The sequence below is a fragment of the Chaetodon auriga genome, chromosome 22 (genome assembly GCF_051107435.1).
Source record: "Chaetodon auriga isolate fChaAug3 chromosome 22, fChaAug3.hap1, whole genome shotgun sequence".
Classification (NCBI taxonomy): domain Eukaryota; kingdom Metazoa; phylum Chordata; class Actinopteri; order Chaetodontiformes; family Chaetodontidae; genus Chaetodon; species Chaetodon auriga.
The window spans coordinates 19,179,786-19,194,497 of NC_135095.1; the positions used below are offsets into that span (position 1 = coordinate 19,179,786).

Genomic DNA, 14,712 nt, shown 5'->3' on the forward strand with positions numbered 1-14,712 from the left:
CTTTTTCAGACAATCAGCAGAAAATGAAGCTGAGGCAGCGTTCTCAGAACGAAGCTGCAGTTCAGTCAGCGTCCACATGGAGGAGCCAGAGAGCCACGGCGCTCCTCACTGACTTCACCTCCTCTTTGACTCCCCATCACAGCAAATTCAGGAGAGTTCTGCAGAAATCGAGTTCGAGTTCATATTATCGGCCTCGGCTGATATTCTCTCTGATGGTCGTTTCCCAGCATGCTCTGCAGTCAGATGTTTGCAGAGAGGACAGTCTCTGTGGAATTTTGTCTCCATCAGGTCAAATTAAAACAGCACAAAACTTTATTGACACTGAGCTGTGACAAAAACAGGAGACACATCAGCCAACAGCTGCCTTTCATCCATGAGTATTTCATGTTCGTCTGAAGATTCTGGACATTCGTTAAGTCAACATTTGACTCATTTTACCAGCAGGAATAAAGACATGGAATAAAGACATGGAATAAAGACATGGAATAAAGACGTGGAATGAAGACGTGGAATGAAGACGTGGAATGAAGACGTGGAATAAAGACATGGAATGAAGACGTGGAATAAAGACATGGAATAAAGACATGGAATGAAGACGTGGAATGAAGACGTGGAATAAAGACATGGAATGAAGACATGGAATGAAGACGTGGAATAGAGACATGGAATGAAGACGTGGAATGAAGACATGGAATAAAGACATGGAATGAAGACGTGGAATGAAGACGTGGAATAAAGACATGGAATGAAGACATGGAATGAAGACGTGGAATAGAGACATGGAATGAAGACGTGGAATGAAGACATGGAATAAAGACATGGAATGAAGACGTGGAATGAAGACGTGGAATAAAGACATGGAATGAAGACATGGAATGAAGACGTGGAATAGAGACATGGAATGAAGACGTGGAATGAAGACATGGAATGAAGACGTGGAATAGAGACATGGAATGAAGACGTGGAATGAAGACATGGAATGAAGACGTGGAATAGAGACATGGAATGAAGACGGACATTTCCATCAGTCTGCTGTGAAACTGAGGACGTTTCTCTAAAAGCTGCATCCACAGCAGCCGAGGAAGGAGAGGACACTTCACTGAGCCTTCAGGACGTTACTGTAGACCTGGAGACACTACAGGATCTGGACTCGGATGGACAAGGACACTCAGCGAGACACAGACAAAGGCCTCCTCAGGGGAGCTGAAGGGGAGTCCGAGACGCTGCAGGAGGTGAAGTAGAGTGAATACAGACAGGAAACACGAGCTGAGCTCACTCAGTCTGACTTCACTTCCTGTGGACATCAGCGTCTCTGACGTCCAATCAGAACAAAGCTCCAGAAACCCATCGGTCACGTGTTTGTTTCTGGTCTGAGATCAGCTCCTCTTTGTCTCCTGTCTGCTCCTCATGCTCCTCCAAGGTGACGCTAAACTTTGTGTCAGAGACGAATCGCCTCGTCTCCTCCTCCAAACCTTCAAACCCCGAGTCACAGCCAATCAGAGGCTGCGACCTTGTCTGTGTGTGTGTGTGTGTGACACAGTCAAGCATATAAAATTAGTAACACGCTCAGAGTGTAGGTGTGTGTGTTGTGTCAGTCATGTGACTGCGTCCTTCATCAAGGATGTGTGTGTGTGTGCGTGTGTGTGTGTGTACCTGCTCATTAATACACACTCACATACACACAGTGAGTGTGTTTCTGTATTCATGAGGACCCTCTGATCAATAACTAACCCAAATTTAAAAGAAGAGAAACAAACTGTGAGCAGCTGATCTGAGGTCAGTGAGAGAGCTGCTCTACCTGACAAACAGTCCACAGAGCTGATCTGAGGTCAGTCAGCTGCTCCTCTTCTGTATTTTTAGGTCTTGTATTAAATGTTTGCTGCAGAGAAAAAGGTGAACTTGTCTTTCCTCAGAATCACCTTCATCATCAACCTTACACACACACACACACACACACACACACACACAGTGGAAACAAAACAGTGATTTTATGGTTCAATAGCAAACAGCCAATCAGGTGAGAAAGTGTGTGTGTGTACAGTATATGTATGTATGTGTGTGTGTGTGTGTGTGTGTGTGTGTGTGTGAGTGTGTGTGAGTGTGTGAGTGTGTGTGTGTGAGTGTGTGTACAGTGTACGTATGTGTGTGTGTGAGTGTGTGTGTGTGTGTGTGTGTGTGTGTACAGTGTACGTATGTGTGTGTGTGAGTGTGTGTGCGTGTGTGTGTGTGTGTGTACAGCATGTTTAAGTCGTGTTGAAGTCTGAATCATTTATGTTTCAATTTGGCCGAACGACGCCTCGCTTTCTGCTCCACCACTAACAGGAAGTGCTCGACAAACAGCCCGCACGCACACACACAGACACACACACACACACACACACACACACACATAAAATGCTGTTCAGATGTGTGAAATGCCTCTTAATGAGACACATTCATTATAGATTAGCATCATCTCTGAACATGGTGTGCGTGTTGTGTGTGTGTGTGTGTGTTGTGTGTGTGCGTGTTGTGTGTGTGTTGTGTGTGTGTGTGTGTTGTGTGTGTGCGTGTTGTGTGTGTGTTGTGTGTGTGTTGTTAACACAAAGAGGTCGCTCACAGCGGTGTGATGGAGGCCACTCTGACAACACACAGGGTTATGAACAGTTTATATTCATATTTAATACATCTGCTTCCTCTTCACAGCCGCTAACAGGCTAACAGGCTAACAGTGTGACTATGCAGGTGTGACATTACCTGATCACGTCACCCTCCAATCTGCACTAATGTGATAAAGGAAGACGCCATCTGATTGGCTCCTGAATTCTTTTTATTGTTGGTTGTATCGAGAGAAGAAACTAAAGGCACAAACAAAAATTCAAACTGTCAGAGTCTACATCCATCCACACACACACACACACACACACACACACACACACACACACACACTCAAACACAAGACACCTGGATGAAAACATGAAGAGAAGCACCTCCATTTGTTTGACCTCTGACCTCCAAGCAGAAAGACTCACTGTAAACACATCCATCACCAGGACACACGCACGCACGCACGCACGCACGCACGCACGCACGCACGCACGCACGCACGCACGCATGCACACACACACACACACACCCGGTGTGTCTGACTTTGATTTGTCACGACCTGGCCGACAGATGTGATGGATTACGTGCTGGTCCCCAGCCAATCACAGCTCACCGTCCTTCACGACCTGCGTGATGTCATCAGGAAGGAGGAGCTGGGAACAGACTTCCTGTCTCTCCCCTTCAGCGGCTTTGTTCTTCTTCTACTCTGTTAATCTGCACACAGTCTTAATGATGTTGTGATCTTTAGTTTGTCCTTCAGAACATTTAAATAACCTCGAATCTGTGTGTTCTATAACACACACACACACACACACACACACACACACACACACACACACATTCATCCAGGCAAACACCAATTAGACAGCAGCTGTGGAGGCTGAACAGCAGAAGAAGAAGTGGGGAGGAGAACGACAAATGAAGAAGAAGCGAGAGGATGGAAATATCTTCCTCAGCCGCTGTTTGTTCTACATTAATGAGGACTAAAAATAGACACACACACACACACACACACACACACACACACACACACACACATCATAGGTTTAACAGTTAGCTCCAGGATCTCTTACAGGAGGCCTGAATCCACCTGTGGAACCACCTGCAGAACCTGCTCGATGCTTCCATTTTTCCAACATGGCCGCCCGTCTTGCTCGTCCTGCCCGTCCTGCCTGTCCTGCTCGTCCTGCCCGTCCTGCCCGTCCTGCCTGTCCTGCCCGTCCTGTCTGTCCTGCTCGTCCTCCCCGTCCTGGCCGTCCTGCCCGTCCTGCCTGTCCTGCCCGTCCTGTCTGTCCTGCTCGTCCTCCCCGTCCTCCCCGTCCTGCCGGTCCTGCCCGTCCTGCTCGTCCTGTGGATGCGAGCCGTGTGAGGAAGGTTCTCCAGGACGTTCTCCTCGTGGTATGAGCAGAGCGTCTGGACATCCAGCCTGATGTTTGATATTCACCTCCTGTCCCGTCTGACTGGGACTCCTCGGAGCCGCTGACGATAATAAGTGACTGATTGCTCCGCCGGCAGCCATTAACCGCTAATAGACGCAGCACGGCGCCTTTAACCAACATTCAGCCGTTCATTCAACCACGCAGAGGAGAAACTTCGCAATTAAGTCCGACCTTCAAACGCAAACTGCACAGAGGAGGATGAAGGAAAGACGGCATGAACGGAGCGATGATTTTCAGTCATAACGGAGGGTGATGATGACGAAGATGAACGACCGACGCGCTCACTTCCTGCTGCTGTCTGACGTGTTCATCAGCGTTTGTGATCTGTGACCAAACGAGACGTTTGAAGACTTTTGGAAACTGTGACAGACGTTCTGCTGTTTAACGACCTCGGACTGTTTCTTCTGGTTTCCAGTTCTGCTTTACTGGTTTTTCTGGTCCATGACGATCTTGAAGTCATTCTGATGACCCCACAGCTTCCTGAAGGACTCAGCGAGCCTCCTCAAAGGAAGAAGGTGGTAACGAACCCCGAACAGATGCCGTCAGGCCTTCAAACGGACTCATTCGTCAGCTGATCAGATGGTGCAAAGACAAACAGCGAGAGGTCAAAGCAGTGAAGGTCTCTGACATTAGATCCTCCAGATTAAATCAGTCACTGCCGTCAACAGAAAACAGCCCCGACGTGAGTCCATCGACACATCCAGCTTGAATCTTTCCATTGGCTTCAATCTGATCTGGGTTCAGCTTTGTGTCAGCAGACCGAGGCAGCAGCCGATCGTAGGAGCTGGTTCATCAGCAGCCTCGGCTCTTATTGGACGGAGCGACGCGTCCCCGTTCTTCCTCTCCGTCCTCGTCTTCACTCCTGCGGAGATAAGAGGCGCGTCCTCTCGCTCGGTTTCAGACTGGAACACCTGCTCGCCTCTCTGAGCTTATCTCACCTCACGTCTTAATTACAAACTCACACTTCAATTATCCACGCCGACACTCTGTTGACCTGCGCTCAGATAACGAGCAGCGAAACACCAGGATGAAGAACTGAACTGCAGCCTGACGGCGAATCAGCCGTCGGCTCTGAACGGAGGGACGGTTCTGCTGCTGCGTTCTGCCTGATTTCATTATTATTCACTCAGCGTTCCTCTTTTATCCCGACAAACAACGAGTCCTGATTCCAGACAGAAACAAAGAGAAGCGGCTCTTCTGGATTTCACTGAAATGACGACGTCTGTCAGAGTTCACCGTCTGGAGCTGACGCTGCGAGGGTGAGGGTCAGGCATGAGCTGTTCATGTGTTCACAAGGTTCCTTTGACTTTAACTGAAGAGGCTTTGAGGACGACGACCAGCCGGATGGATCGGTCCCGTCAGCGGGAGCGAGGAAGTCAACCAGTTCTCCCTCTGTCACGTCCATCGACGTCTCATACAGACGTTAAACGTCAGTATGAGACACGCCGTCCACTGAAAACTCCTCTGTGACGCTCTGAGCAGCTGCCGTCCAACCAGCTCTCATCCCAGCCGGACAGCCACTCTGACGGCGTCCACACATCAGGCTCCGTCCACATTAAACATGGACATCACACCACCAGCTGATGGACACAAAGAGACGCTCCTGTGGGAGTTTTTAATCAGCAACTGTCCAACGTGTCGTCTTATTGAAAATCAATGTGATAAAACGAGGCCTTAATGTTCAGATAATATATTTTCTGGAATCTGAACAGCAGCTGAGACATGAGACATGAGACATGAGACATGTTTGCTCTGAGGATGAAGGACAAACTGAAGACCTGCTGTCAAAGGTTCAGTCTCTGAGAAACTGGCGAGCTGCTCCAAACAGTGAAGATGGAGTCAGTGTTCACTGAACCTCTGACGGAGCAAAGACTGGAAACGAAAAGCTGAACGACGAAGAACAAACTCTCAAAGTTTCACTTTAACCACGATCTTATCTGAGTTTCATAAAAGCTGCTGACGCACATTTAATAAGACAGCCGTCACTCAGACACTGCAGAGACAGCCAGAGACGCATCACTGGGACAGAGAGGGACACCGGGCTGAGACAGAGAGGGACACCAGGCTGAGACAGAGAGGGACACTGGGCTGAGACACTGGGACAGAGAGGGACACCAGGCTGAGACAGAGAGGGACACCGGGCTGAGACACTGGGACAGAGAGGGACACCAGGCTGAGACAGAGAGGGACACTGGGCTGAGACACTGGGACAGAGAGGGACACCGGGCTGAGACAGAGAGGGACACCAGGCTGAGACAGAGAGGGACACTGGGCTGAGACACTGGGACAGAGAGGGACACCAGGCTGAGACACTGGGACAGAGAGGGACACCGGGCTGAGACACTGGGACAGAGAGGGACACCAGGCTGAGACACAATTTTAAGGTCTGGCCAATAAAAGCAGGAGGATTGAAAGACATTTAACGTCTTCTCAGGCGAACCTGAGACACAGAGGACGAGTGAAGATCAGTCAGCAGTTTGATCTCTGATCTGATCTGAGAACAGTTCAGTTTCTGTCTCTTTGAAGTTCACCTGTGACGTCTCACTCTGCTCAGAATTCACTGACTGGAAGTCTGAGACGAGACAGACGATTAACATCAGTCCTCAGTGTGTGTGTGTGTGTGTGTGTGTGTGTGTGTGTGCTGAATTAACGCCTGTCAATCACTGATAACAGTAAAGAGACATTTAAATGATCAGGATCCACTTTGACATGAATCTTTTCTCTGTGAGCTAAAACCATTAATGTGCTTTAATCCAATTAATATGAACCTCGTTAACACCTACTCATACACTGCTCTCACACACACACGCACGCGGGCGCACACACACACAGCTTGATCCCAAAACACACTCAGCAGTGAGTGAAGAGGCCACAGAGCGTAACGTCCGCCGTCCGTCCGCCGTCTCTCAGACCTGAGACCCTTTCTGTGACCGTGGACGAGTCTGGCAGAGACGGACTGAGAGGCAGCATCTGGAAATATTACAGCCGTCTTCAGTCCTCAGTAATCTGTCTTCTGCTGATCCATTCAAACTCTCACTCATTCTCCTGTCAGAGGAGGAGGAGGAGGAGGAGGAGGAGGAGGAGGAGATGGAGCGAGATAACAGAAAATAAATGGAGTCCTGGGGGAAGACAGCAGAAATGTGGAGGACGAGAAAGTAAATCTCATTTTCGGTTGTGTGCCTGTGAGGCTCTGAAACACTTCTAACGTAACTAATTGAAAAGCCAGATTATGTGTCGGCCCTGCGCCGCAGCGTTGACCTTTGACCCCGGCAGGCGGCCGCTGGGTTTCCGGCTGTGAAAATCCTCCTAATGAGCTGCTGTAAACGTAAGAGCGCACTCTCCCTTCGCTCCCTTTCTAATTACTGTAAACTGCTTTAAACAGTGACTCTAATGGAGGCAGATCAGCTTTCAGTCCATCAGCTCCTTCACTGCAGGGGACAGGGGACGGAGGACAGAGGACAGGAGACAGGGAACAGAGGACAGAGGACAGGGGACAGGGGACAGGGGACAGGAGACAGGGGACAGAGGACAGGGGACAGGAGACAGGGGACAGGGGACAGAGGACAGGGGACAGGGGACAGGAGACAGGGGACAGGGGACAGGGGACAGAGGACAGGGGACAGGAGACAGGGGACAAGGGACAGAGGACAGAGGACAGGAGACAGAGGACAGAGGACAGAGGACAGGGACAAGGGACAAGGGACGGAGGACAGGGGACAGGGGACAAGGGACAGAGGACAGAGGACAGGGGACAGGGGACAGAGGACAGAGGACAGGAGACAGGAGACAGGGGACAAGGGACAGGGGACAGAGGACAGGGGACAGAGGACAGGGGACAAGGGACGGAGGACAGGGGACAGGGGACAGAGGACAGGGGACAGGGGACAGAGGACAGGGGACAGAGGACAGAGGACAGGGGACAGGGGACAAGGGACGGAGGACAGGGGACAGGGGACAGGGGACAGAGGACAGAGGACAGGGGATGGAGGACAGGGGACAGGGGACAGAGGACAGGGGACAGAGGACAGAACGCTCCTTCAGTCTGTGAAGACTTAAAGTTTGGACGTCTGAATCTGGTCTCGCACAGAAAAAACCACCTTGAAAACACGAGGAGGCGAAACGCTGCGACTCCTCTGAATCAGGACGATGAACCAGAAGACGTTTGCTGGAAATGTTCATTGTGACTTTAAAGATCAGAAGCAGAGCAGTAACTCTTCATCCTCCTCTTTGCCTTTTATTGTTTCTCTCTCAGAGACGCTGATGAGGTCAAAGGTCAGCTGACAGCACATCTATCATAAACACAGGGAAGCCAAGCGATTGGCTGCGTCAGAGGTGACCCGGCGGTTTCATTCCTTCACTTCGTGACCTTCTCGTCTTCTCGTCTTCACGCCGGACGCCTTCGTCTCACTTTAATTAGATTTAGTCAATCTGGGTCTTTCGGCTACTTTGGTCGGCGTCTTAACATCCGAGTGACAAACAGCCACAGACACCAAGAGTTTGTCGTCTACACCAGGATTAGACTGATTTCAGACTTTTCAGATGTCCCGCGTGTCTCCAGGGAGGACAGACGTCCTGAATTGTATTGTTGTATGTGTGAAAAGGATCAAATCTCAGCTGACGAGTGATTCCTACATGAACCCGAACTGAAGCTGTGACTGTGAAAACAGGATGCTGCGTTTTACGTGAACACCGTGTCAGTGAACGCCTCCCTGAGCTCAGTCCGGCTAAAAATAACCTGATATAGACAAATGAGCAGCGTTATGTATGAGTCCTGCACGGGCTGAACCAGGATCAGTTCTGCGCCCTCAGAGATCCTGACGGACGCCTGCGGCGAACGTCCTCAGGCGGACTGTGACAGCACATTAGCATCAGAGCGCAGTGATGTACGATAGAGGAAGATCTGAGGCGGCGAGAAGAGATGAACTTGAATATCGAGATAAAGATGGTTTCACCCCCCCCCCCCCCCCCCCCTTAAAGCTTTAAAGGAAGATAAAAGAAAGTCTTCCTCCGGTGAAGCTGAGAGGAGCTCAAGGTCGGGAAAATCAGCAGACCCTCGACAGCAATCACTGCGAGAGAAAAGGCTCTCAGATTCATAAAAAATCCCCGGATAGTTCATAACCAGACTTCAGCAACAGGAAGGAAAAAAGCAGGTCAGTTTATTCCCTCCTGAGCCATTTCCTCCATTTTACTGCTCTCTTTTCTCTTCAATCAGCAGCACCGCAGATTTATGTTCAGCTGGAGTAAAACCGCCGAGATACAGCAGAGAGTCTGAATCTGAGCAGAAGAAGAAGAAGAAGGAGAGGAGGAGGAGGAGGAGGAGGAGGAGGAGGAGGAGGGATGCCCATCACATCTCCAGTTACAATCTGATCTCTGCCTCTGAAGATGAATCCGTCTGAGCGACGAGTGTCGAGGAAATGACGTGAGGATAAAGATCAATCCAGCCCACGTTTTCCCAGGATTCACCTGTTTTAACCGTCTCTTCCTCCCGTTTGAATCACGTATCTTAACCCTTTTCAAAACAGCGTTGATGTGTTCACCACGTTCTCCTCCAGCACAGCAGGGGGCAGCGTGCAGAGCATCAGCCGTAACATCAGTGATGTGAGAGCGACGGACGACCTCCTCCAATGAGAGGAGGCCGACCTGAACTCACCGCCGAGCCACGCCCATCAGTCGGCCTTTTTCTAAAATTCATCACACGGATTTTGGTGGGTGAGCTGTGGCTCAGGAGGTCGGTGGTTCGATTCCATATGCTGAAGTATCCTTGATCCAAGATCCTGAACCCAGACCTGCTCCAGAGGCTGAGCCATCGGTGTGTGAGTCCATGTACACACTGTACTCACACTACTGCAGTTCTACTGCATCGTACTCCACTGTACTGCGGCTCTGACATACTGCACGATGCATCTTCCTACATGTCCTCCACCGTCTGCACCTTCTCAGGTGTGAGTCATCAGTTCAGCCAAGCTCCAGGTTCTCCAGGTTCTCCAGGTTCTCCAGATCTCTTCAATCCAAACTAAACCAAGAAGCTGGAGTGATCTGCAGCAGCATCGAGGCTCAGCTTTACCGACTTTATAAAACACAGAGGATGAAACAATGTGTGTGTTTCTGTGTGTGTGTGTGTGTGTGTGTGTGTGTGTGTACACACACATGTGTAATGTGAGTAACTGTACCAGAGGCATGAATAGAAATACTCGGGGGTGATGGAGTTAATTAAACACGGAGGATACACACATGCAGGCTGCTGATATGTGCGCACACACACACACACACACACACACACACACACACACACTCACTCATGCATGCATTGATTCCCTCTGTCCCTCATCCAATCTATATCTGACTTCATTTGCATGAGCTCATATTCACATTTACTTTAACTGTTCAGCTTCCAGAAGAAGGAAGGACACACACACACACACACACACACACACACACACACCTTTCTCCGCCCTGTAAATGGAGTCGTTTTCCTTCCTTTAAGTTTTGGGCTGACGCTCACTTCCGGCTCGACCAATCACCTGACAGACGTATTCATTTGAAGAGCAGAACTTGTGGTCGTGTTTGTGTTTGCAAGAAGAACTTTGACAAAGACGTTCACTCAGTGTCAGCGGCCGTTCGAAGAACTCGCCGGTCAGGGTTCGGTCTGCCGATCGGCTGAATGAGCGCCTCAGTGGGACTGAAAGCTCGTCTGCATTTAGCTCCTGATTTACTTTTCTCTTCTGACACACTGCTGCAGACATGTGGGAACAAAACCTGCTGACGACCCAAACAACAGGCCGCTGAACCCTGCTAGCCAGAATGCTAACTGTTTCCTTGCTACGAGCTGAGCTGGAACGTCAATGTGTGGCGCTGGCCGGAGAAACCTTCAGTCTGAATCCACCTGACGAAAAGCAGGGAATGGGAACGTACGTACGCTCACCTGAGCAGAGTTTATACTGGGCAGTACTGGGGGGAGAAAGCTGCAGCCCACAGCTCTGTCCTGGACCCAGAGTCACTTCATGACTGAAGAACCTGGAAAATCAACGCGGACGACCTGGAGAACCAACAGCGGCATCAGAGAAGCGTCATCGATGAAACTGCAGCGAAGCCTCGAGTCCGAGTTCATCCTGAGAACCAGACACAGCTGTTTCCTGCCCTGTGACCACCTTAACGTACCTGAAACGTGAAGCAACGCAGCGCAGCAGCAGAGCGCTCGGAGCACGTGTAGAACACGGCGCGGCGCATATCGACGTGCCCTCGCCTGAAGATGTGATGTGAATAATTGAATCAGCTCTGCGGGTTAAATTACAGCTGAACCGTGAATCAGGATCAGCTGGCTCGGCCTCAGCTCCCTTTAATCACATAATGGCTCGGCCTTCTGGGAGATGTGGTTTCTGAGCGTGCCAGTTCGTCCTGAAGAGCTTCAGTGTTGACAGAGGAGACTCACATCAGCGTTGTGTCGAATATTAAACTGACCCGGCATCAGCACCGCGGCGGCCGAGGGTTTATGATCTGATGCTGCTGAAACTGGACTCTCTTAACCTCGTCAGCTCTAACGTTACAGCCAATCACATCACCTCCTTCCCTCCTTATAAGAAGCTCAGAGTTCCTCTCAGGAGAGGAAATGATGCAGAATCATCACAGGTGAACATTCAGCTTCTTAATTAGCCGCCAAGAGACACGCGATGGTTTGGAGTCTGCTGCTATGCTAAGAGCTGTTAGCGCTAATTTGCAGAGTTTTGTCCAGTTATGTTGTTTGTGTCCCCAAAGACTCCAAAAACCGCGCTGCTCCATTTAAGGCGTCTGATCACTTCCCAACAAGCACAAACCGATTCTTTGAGCCAATCTGGGCCAAAAACACAAAACTTTGATTGAATTCCAGGAACCTTTAAATGTGAACAGATGACGTCTCTGCTGCTTATTCTGAGCGACTGTGTTCACCTGAGGAGGAAAACAGTCACAGGGAGGAATGAAAATGCAGATTTTCTTTGTGACTGTTTCATTGTTCAGCTGAAAACTGTCCCGAACATTCACTCACATCAGCTGACTCGACTCAAGACGTCCAGCAAAGATGTCAACATGAAAAACTCTTAATCACTTTTTCATTTCAGCAAAGGGAGAATCGATCAATATTAAACAGGTGTTTCACGTTCTTTAGACTCTGAATGTGAAGTGAAGCCTTTTCAACGTCTTCCAGCCTTCAGACGACGGAGGGACGACTGAGCAGGAGTCCCTGTGGGACGGAAACCCTGCTGGTCTGTCCAAGTCTGCTCAGAACAGTCGTCCATCTCACCTGATCCACTCAGGAAGAGGACACACTGCTTTAACCTCGAGTTCACGTCAAAACCACAAAGAAATGTTTGAAATGCTCTTCAGGTGATAAATATCAGGTCTTGAATGGTGGAGATCTCCTTGGTTCCCTCAGAGCTGAAGTCTACAAATCATCTCATCACACGTTAAAATCATGTGACTCCTCAGCCTATTATTCTTCTCTGAGCCTCGACCGTGACCCCTGTCAGAAATCAAAGAAGAGGAGGAGGAGGGAGGATGAGATGAAGAGGCGACGAGGCTTTCAGCAGCACCAGATTAACGTCTCGGCAGCAGCGCTGCTATTTATCAAGACTTAAGTCAGCCAATGACAGCGCGGCGCCTCATCATGGGGCTATTAGAGAGCGAGGAGATTAGCTGTGCTGTGCTGCGAGGTCTCTGTTAATGTGACGGCTCCATATCAGAACATCTAACACTCGCAGAGGATTTCTGCATCCATGTGAGTCTGAAAGTGAAGCAGCGTGGACGGAAAGCCGCAAGGTTCATCAGCAGAGCTCAAATTTACGACGCTCCGTCTCTGAAAACACGATAATTACTGACGACTGGCCTGAATGTTTCCACTGAAGACTGAATCATGTTCGCTCCCACTTTCAGATCTCCCTGCAGAGCCTCTTTGTGGATTCATCCACAGCGCCCCCTACAGTGTCGGTCACACATCCGTCGTCTCTGCACGCATTTAGCAGATATTTCCCCCGGGAGCCGGAGGAGGCCAAAGACAGAGCTGAAAGAGACAGAAGACTGGACCGATGTCCATCAGGAGACACACACAGACTCCACATCCATCATCACGTTGTTCTTTAACTGCTGGATGTGCAAATAAAGTGTTTGAGAACAAGTTGGACATTAAAGGCGAGTGGACAGAAACAGGAGCAGGTTGAAGAGGAGCAGCCAATCAGAGGTGAGCGCTGCAGAGTTTCATTAAAGCGGCTGAATGAGGTGCAGTAAAAACCACCTGATGGGACTCATCTGTCTCCACTAAACTGATGAACTAATGAGAGAAGAGACACAACACGTGGCCGCTGGAGGAACACTTACTCTGATAAATAATTATGAGAAAGAGGCTTCAGGAGGTCAAAGTGGTGCAGAAGGCTGCAGTGAGGAGGAGGCGAGGAGTTCACCAGGAGGCTGAAATCCAGCCAAACCCGGCTGCCGCGTCACGACGGACCTGCTCCTGGAAGGAAGTGAAATGTTTGAATCGTGGCCGTTCAGGGCTTCCGTACAACAAGCGCACACACAGGTAGTCGTGTGTGTGTTCAGAGCAGGAAGCGTTTCATTGTTTGACGCTCGGTGTCGCTTCTGTCAAACGTGAACGTGTTGTCTTCAGTTTGAGGTGAACGAGGAAGCCAAAGCGACGAGAAGGAGACACCACGAACGGCTGCTGGACAGAGGTCACCAAACAACGCCATGTTTGTGTCCAAGTGTTTCAGGGCGACCGTGAAGCAGCAGGACAGAGCAGGCCGACGTGGATGACTGTGGTTCTACGGTTTGTATGCAGTGAGCGCTCGTACCATCGGGCTGCTGTGTTCACACGTTCGATTCAGCGGCTCGAACGCTGAGCTGACTCTTCGCAGCAAATCTGGTCTCATGGACTCGAGCCCGATCGATCAGTTTTTAGTGAAAGGAGCTTCAGTTTCCTCCGGCGGCTCTGAGCAGCAGCGCTCGTGGCGTGCGAGGCTGGAGCTTCCCTCAGGCTGCAGGCCGGCAGCTCCCCCTCCGCCCCTGAACGTCAGCCTGCAGCAGCTCAACATCCGCCCTCCGTTCATCTGCAGACAGCAGAAGAAGAGGACGGCGAGCGTCCGCCCACCGCCGATTGATGATTTCTGAATCAGCAGCAGAACGCTGTGACGGCAACTAGCTGACACCACAACAACAGCGACGGCGAGGATTTAGCTTCTGTTTGGTTTGAACCATGAAAAACGATGAGACAATAAATCATTTCAACCTGATTCAGCAGCAGCTTTCTGTCCCGTTAAAGAAACATCACAACGCCTCCAGGCCAGCGATCCGTCTGACGGACGATCAGGGCCTGCTGATCACGTCCTAAATGTGGCGTTCGCGGCGCTGAACACCTGCAGCTCGTAATCCTCACGCTCATGAAAGCTCTCCGTCATCGTGTCAGCGCTTCAGCGGGATGTGCAACAATAAACAGAGCAGCAGAGGAAGCTGTGATAAGTGGATTTTAATATGAAAAACTGGATTTTATGAGAAAAACGCTCCATCCATCATCACAACATCAGCTCTGAGCTCAGGCTGACTCCGGGTCAGCAGCTGATTTTAAAACACCGAGAGCCTGTTTCAACATCACTTCCTGAAGCGTTGACGACTCTTAAACCAGATGGATCCAAAAATATGAAGCAAATTTTCGATCGTTTTAGCG

The 14,712-nt window shown here is 50.1% G+C and overlaps 1 protein-coding gene across 2 annotated transcripts in view; it reads right to left on the reverse strand.

The window, feature by feature from the left end:
- The window catches only part of kcnd2 (potassium voltage-gated channel, Shal-related subfamily, member 2), a 43,587-nt gene that overhangs the window by 9,748 nt on the left and 19,127 nt on the right, over nucleotides 1-14,712 (reverse strand). The gene's annotated exons all lie outside the window — the stretch shown is intronic.